This window comes from Mycteria americana, chromosome 4 (genome assembly GCF_035582795.1).
Source record: "Mycteria americana isolate JAX WOST 10 ecotype Jacksonville Zoo and Gardens chromosome 4, USCA_MyAme_1.0, whole genome shotgun sequence".
NCBI classification, from domain to species: Eukaryota; Metazoa; Chordata; class Aves; order Ciconiiformes; family Ciconiidae; genus Mycteria; species Mycteria americana.
This window is the reverse complement of record NC_134368.1, coordinates 36,128,971-36,144,814: the sequence shown is the minus strand read 5'-3', so window position 1 is coordinate 36,144,814 and position 15,844 is coordinate 36,128,971. Positions and strand designations below refer to the sequence as shown.

The following is a 15,844-nucleotide window of genomic DNA, read 5'->3' as shown; positions in this document are numbered from 1 at the left end:
GTATGGTAGTATAGCTATGGCTTACATTATGGTAATGTAACTATGACTTGTTGGCTAGTGCAGACTTGAACTACCTCCACCCACAGCCCCCAAACTTCACCTAGCTTAATCTAGGAAAATCCAAGACCTACATGAGCAGAAGCAGGACAGGGTAAGAAGTCAGCTATTTCCAGAGGAAACTGGCATTTTATGTAAATTTATTAGTTACATTTAAAAACATTTCTCCTTCTTCTACAGTATCCCAATCTCCCTACACTGCCTGTAGAAGTGGTTCAAGCCCATTAGAAGAAAAGGCAGAGTTAATCCAACGGTCAAGAGTGGTTTCTCCACTGAGCTCTGACAGTTTTGATTCAGTCCCTAGACTTGATCTGGCAACAGTTTGTATGAGTTTCTTAAGGCTATCTGCCATGCATATATACAGGTTTGAAAACAGAGAAAATGTCATTAGAATATTGCGTACAGGGGTTTATGTCTGCGGGGAGAAAGTGTAGGAAGAATTTTCGATTTTGGGGAGTAATTTTTAATCTATTGATTATATAACCTAGGACATGTAGAAGATTTATCTTGGGGCTCATGTACCTTTGCACTCAAAGTGCTTACAAATATTGGCACCTTTTTTATTTGAAAACATCCTTGAACAAGCAATTATTGATTTTATTAAAAAAAAAGACCAATAACTTTAAGACCAATAACTGAAAGTGCAATGTAGGAACTAGAAAGTGGTGATGATCTCCTGAAAAGGATCAAGAGAAAAATAAAGTCTTGGGAAAAAAAAAAAAGATAGATTACATACAGAGAAAAAGAGAAGACAACTCTTTGGCATCATTGGGAATGAATGCTACACAGGATGGAGCACAGTAATATGACACAGACAATCCACAGCTCCCACAGCCAGTTTAGATGGCTTACAAGCAGCAGGGCAGCCGGGCTGGTGGCCGTGCCTGAGATAAGGCTGATCCTGATCCAAGATACAAGACCTGAGGTATGAGATAATATGACCTAAGTGTCGTAGAGGTCACACACTGAACCTCTTTCCACAAACTAACATGCTATTGTGCATCCCATGAATCATGATAACTTACCCTCCATATATTCATAGCTTACAGCAAGTTTGAGTTCAATAAATATCCTAGCTTAGATCTTAACTAAGTACCTGTTTTTCCACGGAAACCTGTCTGTATATCCAAGTATCTTCTTCTTGTTGAAGCCAAAACTAAAATTTCTGTTCTTCGATGAAATCATATTCATGTTCGTATTCATTAGGTACACCACTAAGGGATTTAGAAGAATCAATATGAAAAAGGTGAATCTCATGTACTTACGGTGTTTAGTCTATTTCTTACACTCAGCAAATGTCTTCCTTTTTGCTTAAGGGAAGTACTGCAATCACAGGTTCTGATTTACTTGCAAAATAATATTTATGCATTCCTAAACTTGGTATACTATTTCCTCAAAGCCTGAAAAAACTTTTCCATTGGGAAATTACAACTATTGTGACTGGGCTGGAAAATAGCCATAAGAAAAGGGATTTTGCCAGGGGAGGTCACAACACCTTACCAAAGTCCAGCAGCCAGTAGGTCTTTTTGCAGGAGATATAACGGCTAGCTGTTCCAAACAGCAGTCAAGAGTCAACTCTACGTAGAACAGTTCATAAAAGGTAACCTGTAATGAAGTTTGTACTTTGACCTCTTAAGTTAAACTAATTGAACTTTGAAGTGTAATTCAGGATATGGCCAGCTGATATCAGTAAGACCATAATGTCTGGTATCAGTATACTTGCTCACAGTCTAAAATCGATTCTTTATGTTGGTGTGCCAGGTAATCAAAAGAGACAGAATGCAGAAAAAATAGCCAGCAGTTATGACTCAGAAATGCCAAATGAGTTTTTACACTGAAAATGCCAATGCCTTAAGTATGATGTGACATAGCTATTCAAAATAAATTCCAAATACAAATCTGCTTTTGAATTAGAAAAGGTGGAGCACCATTGAATAGGTCTGTAAGCATCTAATTTAATTTTGCTTCATTTTGGAAATAAAAAGAAACTTTTTTCTTTTTATTAGTGAGCAAAACTGGAACTCAGCTTCTTGCTCTAAGTTTCCACTAAAGATATGACTCCCTGAAGGGAGTTTATAAATTAACCTATAATTGGGACAATTTTATTTCCATCATTCTCACTGCAGTATTCGTGTAGACACTCTGGATCAATCACTTAAAAACCACATTAGCATAAACAATGCTTATTTAATATTATAAGCTACTAATTAATAGACATCTGTTTAAAAGAAGTTTAACAAATGAGCCTAACAAGTTCACTAATATTCCAGAACTTCAGAGGTGAGGTGATCCAAGCAATCTTGGCAGATAGCCAGTTGCCTCACCAGGCTGAAAACATTAAGAGGACAAAAGCTTGGTTGAAGTGAAGGACTTGGCAAAACAGAAGCTGCACTCAAGTTTTTACGAATATGCAAGTGGAAGGCAGTGGAGAATCAGGTCTTCCATCTTAACATGTATAAATATTGTCTTATCCGGTGCTCCCAGGAATTTGGGAGAGTCATTTGAACTGGTTAAACAAATACACTGTACTTCAGTCTTTAGCAGACAAGCATTTATGGCTTTCATTGAAGTCAATAGCAATTTTACACTGGCTTCCAGGAAGAGTGTTGGGCTGTAAGCAGCCTACAGTGCTTGTTCCACAATGTCATGACATAACGTTTGTCACAACCTTCCCTTTAAACTGGCGTTGCTCTTCCAGAGCTTTGTGATTTCCCGAAAACCTGCAGGACAACACAAAGAGGAGCAGGCATTCCTGTAAGACACTTACACCTGTCGTTTTATTCTTAAGACTTATAAATGAAGGTATCACTGAAACCAGCTGTGCCATGAAGAAATTTAAGCTAGATATTACTGCCTGTAGTGTTTGAGCTCAAAACACTTTGAACACTGAAATTACTGCTGTAGAGGTAAAAAATGCAGGCTATATTTGGTCTAGTAGCACGTTAATTCAGCTTATCACTTGCTCAGTATTTTCTACAGTACCACCATTATTCTTAGCCATGCATTCATTTATTTCTTAACCTTAATCTATTTGTAAGAAATTATCAATGTATATATATTTTTTCTTTATATAATGTATCCTGAAAATTTTACACTGAATTTAAAGAGAATAATAGGAATAATAATAAATTTCCAGGACACTAATAATGATTTCTTTTCTTATTGTCTTTTTTCTCCCAGAAAAAAATTAACTGTCCTACTTAAAACAGACTTTGAGAAATACAAACCAAAAGCAGCAGAGTAAAAACCATTTACAAAACTTGAAATGGTGGATGATGTAGATCACAGGCCTCAGTTTAATTGCATCTGTATCTTCTATCTGTAACATTAGTGGAAATATGGAGAAATTAACTCTGAGGTCAAATATCGTTCAGTTTTGCAGGAACCGAAAACCCTCTGGTATACTATTCAGCTGCTTACACCGTATCTGTTTTCAAGACAGTGGTGCATGAGCTATGAGAGTAGTATGAAATAAGAAAGGAATGCTTTCCCCCCCTTTCCATAAATCATGTTTTTACAGTTCAGGAGGAATTCTAAATAAACAAAGTAAGAAAGAAATGGTGGCAAACTTTTCTGCAGATGGCACACCACATGAGAACAACCGAGAAGTAAATAGGGTTTTAATGCAGAGACTGAGACTTTAAAAGATGTTTGCACTCCTTTTTTTTCTGTTCAACTCTTGTTAGATTGCTCAGCGCCAGCAGCTTGTTCAGTTGTGTCTAGGAGAAAAGAAAAAGTGCTTTTAGAAGCATTGTCCTTCCCACTTCATGAATGAGCAGAAGAACCATTGCCCAATGGATTTTCTCCTCCTACTTTCTGATTATTGTTTGAGAGAAACGTCTGGTTGGAAGCCCTAATACTTCCTCGAGCACAGAAGCTCCCAGACTGCACAAAATGGGGGCTCAGTCTGTCCTCCTCTCTGACAAGGATGCCTGTAAGGACCTGCAGGGGAGCGCTGGCAATGGACCACCTGAGGTTTGTTCAGGGATCCTGCTGCTAAACACAACTTAGAAAGGAGTACGCCGCTATAAAGTACAATTAGCATTTTATGCGCTATGTAGTGAATGTGGGGTTTTTGCCAAGGTTCAGTCTTGCATTCGTTGTATAAATTGCAATCCTCTTTACCTCAGTGGTAGATTGGAGCGTCCAGGAAAACAGAACTATTGTAAATCATTAAGACAATATGGGAAAACATTACTAAAGCAATTATGACTACAATCTTGAAATGGTTATACAGGGATTAATGATGCAATAGCTTGCAATATTCTGTTTTATTACTAGCAGAACTTAGTTGTACTTTCCAAAGGAAAAGGCTTTTTAAATAAAAGAACAATATTTATATTTACTAAATTATTTATATTTAGATTATTTAAAGAAAAAGAAATCAGTGATGACATTCTACTAATCTGCTGTCAGTAACAGTTTCCATATATGAATATTATTATTTGTTTCCACATGTGCTCAAAATACACTGAAGAGGCGTTATTCATACTTACCTTTGACATAATCTTTTTCTGGTTAAATGCCTTTGAGGTTTTACCTTCAATGATTCACGTATATAATACTCAGTGACTAAATTCTGCTCAGTGCTTTGCTAATCACTGTCATACAGTCTGTTTACTTTATTGGTTTCAATTTGCTAAAAATCTAATTGGAGATGGTGTGATAGTATTATGTTCCTGAGATGGTAATGTTAATTAAGAAGCTTTTTTTCTAAAGCTTTTATTCTGCTGAGCAGTTCTTGTTCCTGACAAGGAGTATTATATGAGAACACCTTTTACTTCTAGAAAGAAATTTGAATCCTGTTATACCTGTTGAGCAATGAGAAGATAATTTAGTCATTTAAAAGGTGTTTTGACAAAGCACCTCTTGATAGAAATATGCCTTGTGAAATGGCACATAGCAAAGCCAGAGGAATTCGGCTCCCCATATGTCTTCCATATCTGTGGTATATGATGTAGACAGAAACAAATCCAGAAATATTACTTATTGTGAGGATATCTGGACTGGTTCTTTCAAAATTTGGAAGGAAACTGTGAAAAGAAACTGAGAAGGAATCCAAGTCAGAGAAGAGAGAAATAACTTCCTTACTAGCAAGTGAAATGCTAATAAAGAAAAACTAAAGGAAAATGGTTTCCTTTTAATTTACATTCAGTTTCTATTGTATGATTTGTGCTTATTTCACATAAGAAGTGTGAAATGAGCAATAGGGAGCCACACTGTATAACAGGAGAAAGAGTTTTAGTTCTAATGACCTCAGGAACATCATCCGATGCATTCAAAATGTTTTCACTCAGCAATTCAGGCAATAATGAAAGCAGAAATAATGTTATAGTTACACACTACAATAATTTGGTGATTCTGTCTAAAACTTCCACATTGTCATTGGTTCAATTACATCGCTCCTCCTTTGCATGTTAGGGCAAAAATTGAGCCAAGTTTTGCTACTGGTGCTTTTTTTTTTGCTACGTTTCATGTGGATCCCAGACCAGGGACGACTGGGAATCATTAATGTGACTCATTCACATGGGAATACATTGAAGAATGGATTGGCTTCAGTTTAAGAGAAAAGGGTTGGAGTCATATATATTCTTAGCAGAAAAAACAACTGCGTAGCTTGCAACAGATTCTCCCTTGCTGAGCTGGAGAATTAAGGTCTGAGGCTGGGGACCATAGGTCCCTGGAATCACTCAGAGTGATCAAGACTGTGGCAGGGATCTTCCCACACACTGAAGAATTTCAAATGGATCTGGGTGGAGCTTTTGAAAACTGTGACACACGAAGGCCTTTAATTCCTACAAAATGTTCATGTAAAGCTCACAGAAGTTTCTGGGATACAAATTTTCAGCATAATTGAGACTGGCACAGATACACATCAGATAAAATCACGTCTTTCGTAACTTTTTTATTGTATTGACTTACAACTTGGCTTTGATGTAGACTGACTTCCACTTCAGCTGCAGCCCTGTGGAACAAGTAATACTCAAATCTCCTATGCAAAAGCAGCTCCAGTTGCTCAGTCCCTTTCTTTCAGCATTTCAACTCCTCTCCCACCTTCCCTAAACTGTTTGAACCACATTTTTTTTTGGAGGACACCTTCTGATTTGTTGCTTTTTCATTCAGAAGTGGGAGACTGCAGGTTGCAGAAACATTGCAATGAAAAATGTTGGGAAACTTGTAACAGTTACTTTGTACAGGATGATATGGAAGGTGGAACAGTCTAGTTCTCACCAGCAGGAAAGGCTGACAAGAGTAACAAAATACCCTTTAGCCATAAAGTAAACAAACATTGCATGGGTAACTATAGAGGCACAATTCTCCCACTGCTGTGATTGTAGTGCCACTAAGTCAGTAAGATTTCAAGGTTTCACTTATAGAAAAGGATATCTCAGTAACTTGAACAATAGGAAACATAAGTAACGAAAAATATCTAATTAGGTGGTGTTTGGATTACTGTGATAGGCCTAATAAGAAATAGGCCTAAAATAGCTTTTTGCATAGGAAAACTCTTCTATTCTGCTTCAGAAGTGATAAAAAAATATTACTATAAATAAAATAATCATTATTATGATAAAAATATTATTATACCTTGTTGCACATGGAAGTATATGGAGTTAAGAAACTCCAGAACAGTGAGGAAAAGGTGATTCACAGCAAGGCTGGGATTCTCGTGCTTCTGTCCGGAGGGAATAGGTTTCGCACACTCTTGATTGTGGTACCCCCTTCGCAGTGATAACGCAACAGAGGCTTGAAGGATCTTGAGCCACTGAATTTGTTACCACTGTATCCATTTCAGTTGCCAGCTGTATTAGGTGCAGGTAGTTTATACTAGAGTGGGTTTTTTTTCCAGTTTTGCATTGGAGAATTGTATTTGCAGAACTATCAAAATAGCACATATCCACTTCCACAAGTCACATAAATTATATTCAAATACACAATGAATGTGCCAGTTTCCCTATGAAGATATAGGTAAGACAGCTTCTTTCTTTCCAGGGTGATCACTGGGACAATATACAACCTCTTTTAAAAAAGAAATTCCTTGGTAAGATTATAATAATGCTGAAAATACTTGTGTACATTGTGGATGACCCATACAATCTTCTACTGCTACAGGAAGTCAGACATGTAACTTTCTCAGAATAGCACCAAGAAAACTAATTAATTACTAAGAAAATAACACTAAATTAATACTAGCAAAGAAAGTGAATTGCAAATTATTTTGCAAACAATGGAAGATCAAAGTCATGAATATTAAAAGACCAATTCAAATAAATGCACTTCTTGATGCTATTACTTTTATGGCCTTCTTCCCAGGCAAGAATTCTGTATTAGAAACCTAAGTTCCCAGGCAATTCATGGGTAAAGTAAGATTGACACTTAGAATAACATGCTGTGTGTGTAGCTTCTGAGTGTTAAACAACTGGGTGGGTGACTGAGTTATTAATCCTGTCCCCGAGTCAGGCTACCTGACGCCTCTCCTGAAGACAAGTGCCTGCATCTTAAAGAAATACAGTTGTATGAAAAGCTTCAGTTTTATGGTCAGAGCATTTGGCCTAGAAATACAGAAATCTTGGTTTCATATTTACTTATTGCCTCAAAGAATTCAAACCCACACCACTTATTCAAAAAATTTCTGGACAGTTTGGGTCTGAGATGGAACATGATGCTGCAACCTAATAGTCTAGACACTAGACCAAGCAAAATCTGACTGTTTAAACGACTGGAAAATTTCTAAAACCTGCTCATGGAGGAAGGCCTCTTCAGAAACTATCCTAGGCACTAAATTACTCCGGCTTAGGTGTTTTCTCCATCATTTCCTATTCCTTTTCTAGTCATACTCATATAAAGAAAAAGAAAAAAAAAAAACCCACACCTTTGAAACTGGCTAAGGAAGGGACTGTGTTAGAATTTCACAGCTCTTCATGATGAAGAGAGGTCATGATTTAAAAGATTGCAGTTACTTGCAGCTGCATTTGAGATGAACTTGAAAGCTGAATGTGTATTAGATATGCTCTGACGATGTCTCTCAAGTCGAGTTCCTTGGACAACATATGTAGGAAATGACATAATTTTGGATCCTAATCTAGCCATATAAGCAAGGTGTGAGCCAAGCATTGTGAACTACTCAGCTGTGTCAATTGTAGGCATCTCTGGAATTTAGTTTTAAAATGTGAGTCAGCTTGGTAGTTTGGATGGCAGCGCAGAAAGGATTTTTCTGAGTCCTGTTTGGACCTGATTTCCAAACTACATTGCAGTCTAGGTGTCTCATTCCTTTGCTGCTTTTGACCCCTTGCCGGTTTGTTTTCGGGGAGATTACTGCACAGAAGGACAGAGTGTTGGTCTATGTCGTAGAATAAGAGTAAACATAGAAGTGGATTCAGTTGTGTATAAAGCCACATGGCAAGTTTTCTCTTTGGCTTTTAAGGTAACCAGGTATCAGGAAGTTTTTTCTTCTAGTTCAGATTAAAAGTTTATTGTGCTTTTGTATACACAGCAGGAAGATATTGTAGGCAGCACAAAAAAGGCATTGTTCCTAGGCATTTTTCATTGTTTTGTTAGAGCATGCCTCAAGATAATTTTCTTCCTTCCAATTAGGAACCTGGCATGTTTCAGAGATATGGAATGCACAATAATTATAATGATCAAGTAGTTGAGTGTTTGAATATGTGCCTAAAATGTATGGGTAATTGGTATAAAATGTGCAAATGTTTGACTAAGTGCCTTGAGACACTCTTCTTCCTGTCTTAAAGACAATATTATGGTACCAAGACTTCATGCAAATAACACCTTGTATGATATACTTTGCTCATATCTATTACATAGAGTTACATTTACGTAATTCACTGACTGAGTTTCCTCAAAGTAACTGCATTACGTGCTTTAGGACTATAAACTAACATAGGAACCTGAATTTGTATTGCACATGTCAACCTCACCAGTACTGCATATTGTCAACCTCAAAAAATTGCTCATTTCATTTATGCAGATTATCTATATTGTGCTCTTACTTGGAGCTGGAAGCAACACATCCATGTTTGTGAGGTGCTTATCAAGTGAACCATCTGGACCTAGCTGACCTTTATTTTCTCCATTAGTCACCATATGTTCTTTTAGCTTAATTTTTACCTACTTTGCAATATCCATGTTTTGAGATTATTCAGTTTATCACATCTAACAATTATCCCATTTGAGAGTTAATTGACTATCCTGAATAACGTTGTCCTGGTCCTGACATTGTAGGCTGCCTTTTGTCAGATGCCACCTTGCCTTAGAAAGATTCTTTTTCCCTTTTTATTTACAGGCTGTACCAGAATGAACACAGGGAAATGAGAAAAAATATATAGTGCTTTGAAGACGAAAAGTAAGTTGTAACTAATACACCTGAAAGACCCACAGAACCAAATGAATGAGATTGAGGAAGAGAAGACAGATTAAAAGAATTCCCTAAAACCAGAGGGAAGGGTACTTCACTGGTTAAAAACTTCAGGTGTATAATTTTCTGATTCTGAATCTTTCCAAGGAGACATCTCTAGAATTACTTATTTCAGTACTTTCCAAACCTTTTAAGTTACATCAGGATGGTTGGATAATTCCTGCCAAATAACTCTGAAAAGTTCTGTTTGCTTTATGCAGATATCATTTTAACTGTGTTCCCTCCAAAAATGAAGACTCCTGAGGGAGAATTTCACTGAGGAACACTGTAATAAATGCATAGAAAATGCCTTGTGTTTTCTGGAGGTGTGCTGAAGTTTTATGTGAAATTATGAGTCACATTTTTTTTTAAATTACCCTTATTTCTAATCCTAGAACTGTAAAAATGAAATCACATTTTCCGCAAATGATAAGAAACCAAGAAATATTAACTCTTTCTTTGTTACTTTATGCTCGGTGGATTTTTTGTACGGGAAAGATGGCCAGCTCTCTATTTCCCCATTCTTTCCTGACCATACTAAGGGTACGTAGTTCACTATCTATGCTTGCTTTTTTTTCTCCATGGCATTCTGAGGATTGTAAGTGAGAAGGAGAAAAGGTTTTGTGATAGTGTGCATATAGCATGACTATTCAGGAAGCTGTAGCACAGTCTCATTTTGAACTTGCTATCTAGCAGCATAATTCTATCAGGTTAAATGAAGTCATCTGTGACCTATCAAAGTGTACATGACATCAGATTCAGCCTGCTCTGAAAGCTCCTCCTGGAAGGTCTTGATATTGAATCCTCTGTGACAAGTTACTATTCTGTCACGAAGCCAGCTATCTCCATGAGATGATAGAAAAACCTGTGAATAAAACCCAAAGAATAAATGTCAATATATTGGTTATAAGCTAAATATCACATCTAAAGCAAACACTGGAAATGGTACATATGATTACTGATTATTGTCTGCCTTGAGGCCTCTTTCAGTCCACAGAAAATAAGAAGCATATAGTAAAAGTGAAGAGGAAAACACAAGAGGTTCAATACCTTTGTAAAAGGATAGAATGGAGTAAAGGAACACATATATAAAAGTTAAGTGGTTAGACTACATTCAGTGGGGGATAAAAGGCTTTTCGGATAAGATCAGCTAAGTGCCAGAAATAAAAAGGTTACAGTGGTTATAGCCAGACAGTGGGAGGTTCAGGGCTGGAGTGATAACGGACAGGAAGGTGATAAAACTGAATGGATGAAATAGGATTAAGAGAGACATAAATAAATTAAATCAACTGAAACCTTACTTTGCTTCTGCCATGTAATTATATACAGTTATTTTACTGATCATGAAGCTCAGAAAATTGTAGCCATTTCCAACAAGCCACGCCTGTTCGAAAAAAACCCAAACCAAAAACGTGCCAAGCAAACAACATGCACAGAGGGAATATATTTTTGCAGTTTTCTTGACCTGTCTTGAAATATTTTCTTCTCTGTTATAAACCTCCCTGTGTCAACTAGAGGAAGCAGCCGTTCTGGGAAAGACATCACATCGTGCTGCTCAAATAAATTTTATAACAAGAAAATTCCCTGGAGAAAGCTGACTTAATCAAGGAGGTCTTTTTGCTGGCTTACAGCAGGGCCATTTTTTTTCACAAATCAGCTATGGGGAATCTATCCATCAAGTGGGTAAGATTTATATATATATTCTAAATTTGTGATCTAGTAGTTATAGTAGAATCTAGTAGTAGATACCAGTAGTGAGATTCATCTCAAATAATTTTATTTGGTTGAATAAGCATGTAGTCAAACTCAGTGTCATTTTTTTAGTCATTGGAGAGAGACTGGTGCCTCCAAAGTGCAGTCCATCTACTCATTTCCATAAGGAAGGAATCTAGACAGTTAATTTTGAAACGCTTGAAGTTAGGTGAGAGGAATATCATCCAAAGTGCCCCAGAAAGACTAAGCAAAGTAACTTGGATATCTACTTTTATCAGTGGAATTATTTATCAACACAGACTCTTGGTGGTTTAACTTCAGGATAACAGACCCACATTTGTATTTGTGGCCTCCGTTCTTTAGGAGTTACAAATTCTCTGTGGAAGATACTGGAGAATCTAAATGCTATCCCAGCTGCATGAAAATAGGCTAGGTTAGGAGAAACAGAGAGAAAATTAGTAATAAACTCTGTCTGCAATGTCTGTCTTTTATTAATAACAGGTGTGAATTGCTGCGGCTGTGAGGGAAATGTCTGCTTGACGGTCAGCCCAGGAGTCAGCTATAGCCTGGGAAAGGTGGCCTCAGGAGCTGCCTACTGAGCACTAGAAGCACTTACTCTGATTTGTGCTATCAAACATCTTTACAGAGGACTGTGGCCAAGAAATTCACTTTCTTATTCACCATTATGGGCATGGAGTGGCATGCACTGGCCCGCCACGTGGGTCTGGGTCCTAGAGAGGCACAGTAACAGGGATTTCAGTACGTTATCACACATTTTCCAAAGCCATCCTCAAGTGGTCTTTGCTACTACCTCTTTTTATCCCATCCTTCCTAGAAGTTTTATTTTTCCCCAGTACACAGCCAGGAAATACCATGAATAAATATGATAGCCAAGAAGTTGAGTTATAGTAGTCTCAAAAAAAACCCAACATAAATCATAGCTGGTTTGATATCGCTTCAAAGTATAACGATGTTGTGATCTGAAGCTCAAATAAATTATTAGGATGTCACTAGGCTTTAAAGAAGGCCTTAATAACTTTCTAGTGCCTTGGTAACAGGTTTAGTTTTCCCCTGAAAGTTGGAGATAGTTGCAAATTTTCTATTGGATCAGTCGGGGTCATTGCTTTAGAATTTAAATCCTGCATGCCATTGAATATATGGGATTTGATTTGCTTATTACAGAAAGAGATAGTTAAACCACCCAAAGAAAAGCCTGGATTGCTGTTCCAATCCATGTTACATCCTTCTAATATAGCAACTTCAGCGTTTTATCTATTTGACTGGAAGGAAAAAAAGCCTACAAAGCCAAAGATTTTAAGTCTGAATTAAGGAGACTGATATTACATAGGAACATTGATTTGTTATGAGTAGATAGTAAAAGATTACATTCTAAACTCATATTTTGTGAGTTAAGAGGGCAAAATACAACAGATATTGATCTCTGTACATAGGTAAAGCGCAGTTGCAAATACAAATTGTTATTTCACAACACCATTCATGCAACGTGTCCCAAGGAGCTTTACTTGCTATCAATAAAAAAACAACAAAACTGCTACTGAACTAGATAAGCCATAGAAAACAGATGCCTTTTAAGTAGTATTAAAGTCAGAAAGCCAGCTGCTTGGGCGCAGCCAAAGGCTGATGCAGGATTTGAGAAAGGGAAAAGCATCTGCCTTTAAGTCACAGTCTTATCTCGGATTGGCAAAGGCCAGGTAATGGCTCACTGCCAGTAAACCTGCTCTGCTGATATGGGGAATGGGACAGATGGAACAAATCTCTCAGATTCTCCCATACTTCTCCAGATTGCTACCAAGGGCGGCATCTTTTTGTGTTACCTAAACAGCTAGAGTCATTAGGACAGGCTCTAAGAGTCCAACCCTAAACCAAAAGTGGGGTGAAACAGAAGGACTGATTGCAGGCCCAAGGGTGGAGAGAAACACAGATCCCTTGAGAGGCTATACCAGGTCCCAAAACTGTGCTACATCCCCTAGGCATTGCTTGGCAAGATGTTGTTTGTACTAGAGAAGAGTTTTAACACCCCTGCTCCCAGGCTGCTGCTGTTTAAGTATTCTGTCACCAGCTTGTATGGGTTTTGTCATCTATCAAGCCAAGAAGGAAAGTGCGTATGTACATAGAAGGATTTTGTTTGACTGAATGGAGGATTTCCTACATCAAATGAAATAGTACTATGCCTGTGTGAAAATGTATCAGATCACTGAGAATCGGTACTGGCTGGTCTTTTTGTTATTTTGACTGGTCACGGAGTGACTGGTAATTTGTCCTACCCCACTCCCCTCCTTACACCCTGTCACTTCTCTCTTTGCCTTCTCTGTCCACTTCCCTTCATTCTCATTTCTTTCTACTTAGGTTATTTTCTCTTAAGTAAACCTCAGTTCTTACAAAATAATGCATATATACTTACAAACCAAGATGAAATTAATAGTGTGTTGGCTGGTCTATTTGTATGTCATACTTCCTTTTTTCATGTTTATCTTACCAGTCAGATGAAACCTATTGAGAACAGGGACTATCTGTGATGATGTTTTTACACTTCTGTGAGCACCACTTTTCAGTTGGTCCCTGGAACTATATATTACATTTATTATAGTGTCTAATGGTGTGTCCCATAGTTAATATAATTAATAATTCTGAGCTTAGAGAAGTACCAATGTTGCATCAAAAATGCAAAATATGAAAAAGATAAGAAAGATATAAGGCTATAATATTTAAAAAATAATAAGCCAATAAAGAACTGTTAGGAATATAGTAAAATGAATGATTGTCAGGAAGGAATATACTTTCAGGCAGTCAAAGCAAATTATGTATTTGGCAAAGTACATATTTTAGTAAAATGTGTGTTTATGAAATATTGTATAGAAACCAAGCCTTTTCAAAATCTTTCTTTATCAAAAAAAGCAGCTAAACAGTAGTCAAATGCCACTGACACTAAGAATATTTATCTATTATTAAGGATGCTTTGGGAAAACAAAAATCCAATTGAATGTCATTTTTACCAAAAATATGTATCTCACATACAAGCTTTCCTAAACATAATGGAGAGCTATGATGTTTACACAGCACTGCAGTATGTGAGAACATCGCAGAGCTTAATGTCTTCATCCATCGAATTCTCACATGAAGTAGAAACATCACTTTTTCTGTATACCTTTCAGATATAAAATGAAAGACACTGCAACCTGTCCAGACGTGTGAGGTGACTGAGTTTGGGCAGTGATATGAATCTCAGTTTCCTAACTTTCTGATTAGTGCCTTGTCAGTTTATGTGCTCTACAAATAACCCATCATTTACTCTGCAGATCTAAATATGATTTGCAATCTTACTTATCCAAAGGAAATGTTTATTGATGAATAATGCACATTTGTCTTTCATAACATGCAGAAGCTTTCGGTGGGTAGTTCACTCATGAGGGACTCAAGACCCCTGTGCAGGCATCTGAGATCATTGCCTTTTCCTGAACAGAAGACAGTTTGGCAGATGAAGGGGATACGCCTGCAACATAATACAGACTGTACCAAGTTATAACGCCCGCTTTTGAGAGGAACTAGCTTGGAGAGGGGAAGGGTAGAAACTGGTGGTCTAAACACTTGGCTAGGATTAAAAAAATCAATTTCTTCTATTTGACCAGCTAACCCAGGTGACAAAGAAACCTTCACTGGATTTTGAGACTGGCCATAGTTAAGTGATTAATTATTTGATTATTTAATATTTATCTATGTTATTCAAATGTTTGGTCAAGACTCTAGGAAATCTTCAGAGGAACAACTAAGACTTACAAGGTGCAACTCAAGGATGATGAAAAAGATCATTACTTTATTTGAAAGTGTCTCAATCTTAGTGTACCAGAGGTGATGCTGAAGGGAGAAGTGGTGTTACCTGTTAGCCAGCTGAAGGTAGCTGGTAAGAGGGATATGGTGAAGAGGAAGTGGAAAAGAGGGAGGGTGAAAATTGGAGCAGACAAAAAAAGAATAAATTGAACACAAAGAAAATGTGGTTTGCAAATTAAAAAAAAGAGAAAGAAAGGGAGTAAGAGCAGAAGCGGGACAGATAAAATAGGAGGAAAGAAAGCCTTTGAGGCTGGTACACTATTTTGCAGTACACTAGTATTGCAAAATAATCTGTTTCAAACTGTCATTAGTTTTGATAGAATATTAGGGTATTTGTGAGTCAAGCTTCCAAAACTGGTAACATCTACTTTTTATGAGTCTGTAGCACTCAACAACAGCATGTTACATGCCGTGGAGATTCATACACGTTTCTAAGATCATGATCACTTCCCACGTGCCAGAGATTCTGAATCAGCTATGCAGAGTATAAAACTAAAGGAAAAAACCTACTAGCAGAAAAAAGTGGTATAAGAAAAAAGTCTACTATCATAGTAATTTAACTACTCTGTGAAATTATATCACAGAGAGAGAGATTTTCTTCCACCTTGTCTGTTCTTAAGCTCAGCTAATGCCATTCCTTATCAATCTTGACCTCGTGAATGATTGATAACATTCAAAAGCAAGACAAGTGAAAATTGCTTTTTCTTAAAGGGAAATTTCGCACCCATGATGTTGTCCCTGTGAATCAACTTAAAGATAAATGCAAATACTATGGTTTTGGCTGAGCTGGGTTTTTGGATACAGAATATCAAAGCC

At 37.2% G+C, this 15,844-nt stretch overlaps 1 long non-coding RNA gene across 1 annotated transcript; it reads left to right on the top strand.

Annotated features, from left to right (window-relative positions):
* Nucleotides 1-3,931: 3,931 nt before the first annotated feature.
* Nucleotides 3,932-14,707, top strand: LOC142408645 (uncharacterized). The gene is made up of 3 exons (XR_012775361.1): nucleotides 3,932-4,032; nucleotides 9,359-9,544; nucleotides 14,583-14,707. It is a non-coding gene; the product is annotated as an uncharacterized LOC142408645 (long non-coding RNA).
* The last annotated feature ends 1,137 nt before the right edge of the window (nucleotides 14,708-15,844 follow it).